The sequence below is a fragment of the Chaetura pelagica genome, unplaced genomic scaffold, assembly GCF_000747805.2.
Source record: "Chaetura pelagica isolate M959 unplaced genomic scaffold, ChaPel_1.0 scaffold139, whole genome shotgun sequence".
Classification (NCBI taxonomy): Eukaryota; Metazoa; Chordata; class Aves; order Apodiformes; family Apodidae; genus Chaetura; species Chaetura pelagica.
In genome coordinates, this window is record NW_009970717.1 from 5,099,612 (window position 1) to 5,100,760 (window position 1,149).

At 35.0% G+C, this 1,149-nt stretch overlaps 1 protein-coding gene across 1 annotated transcript in view; it reads left to right on the top strand.

Annotated features, from left to right (window-relative positions):
* WWOX (WW domain containing oxidoreductase) overlaps nucleotides 1-440 on the top strand; it is a 476,245-nt gene extending 475,805 nt beyond the window's left edge. Inside the window, exon 8 of the mRNA XM_010006189.1 lies at nucleotides 1-440. This exon is cut by the window's left edge and continues 648 nt beyond it. The gene's annotated coding sequence lies outside the window, so the exon portion shown is untranslated.
* The last annotated feature ends 709 nt before the right edge of the window (nucleotides 441-1,149 follow it).

Below are 1,149 nucleotides of genomic sequence, written 5' to 3' on the forward strand. Positions count from 1 at the left end.
TTCCCTACAAAGAATTTATTGGGTGTGGCAAATAAAAAGATTATTAAGGAAAGAAATCTTTCCTGCCCTTGACTGCTGGCTGCAAATACATCTGCACTGTCTAGAAAAAGAAGGTGCAATAAGACATAAGAACAGAAATGGTAATGTCACAGCTAATTAAATATTTCTGTTTTTTCTTTAAAGATTATAATAAAAGATATGTTGTAAACCATTCCCTAAATACCATTGCATTAGCAAAGATGATGTTGTCTCCTTAGCAACACACAGGGTGTAATCAGGGTTCAAGTGGTATTTCCAGCCATTTCTCAGTTCATAGTTTAAGAAGTTGTTCTGTTTTTTTTTCTTTGAAAGTTCAGTGTCTCAGTTTTCCTGATACTGTATCCCATTTCAGATCTTTTTTCTTTCAATTTAAATTCAATAAAACAACATGCTTGCTTGAATATTGTCACCTGAAGAGCAAGTTTGTCTCATTTCTGCAAATGTCTTAGTTCCATTTTTATTATTTTTTTTTTAGAAAAGAAAACTTCAGGAAAAATAAAGAGCTTCTTGTTGATGCCAAGAAAATGCTGTTTTTTTCTTGTTTCGTTCTGAGTTCATGTTTTGTATTTTGTGCTTTGTAGCTGTCTTCATGCCAGAAGGTCGTCCTAAGCCATCCCCAGTCCAGCATCATATTTTCTGTAGACAAAATATAAACAAATAAATAGAAGGACACATTGTTAATAGAAGCTTATTTCATCTCCTTATTATTTATGATTTAATACTAACAGTCTGCCTTCCATGATTTTTCTTATCTGCAATCATAACACATTTGATTTGTTGCAGAGGTGTTCAACTCAAGGCATGCATTCACCTGGCAGAAGTAGCCATAGCATCCTCCCACCAAAACCCCACACCTGTGGAAAGAATTACAATATTGCAGTGTAACAGCTTACCTTATAGTTATAGACTACAGTTTATGTCAAATCTTTGATTTTTTTTGAGTTTACAGATAATTCTAGTTTAGTGTGAGCTATTCTCAGGTAGGTGATGCTCAGTCTCCTCTGTACCTAAGGGTTGAAACCTTTGTAAGTGAAGTCTCAATCTGTGAAATTAAATTTCTTCTGAGTGGAAGGGAGGAGCCTTGAAGCCACTGCCCTCAGCTCTAGGGTG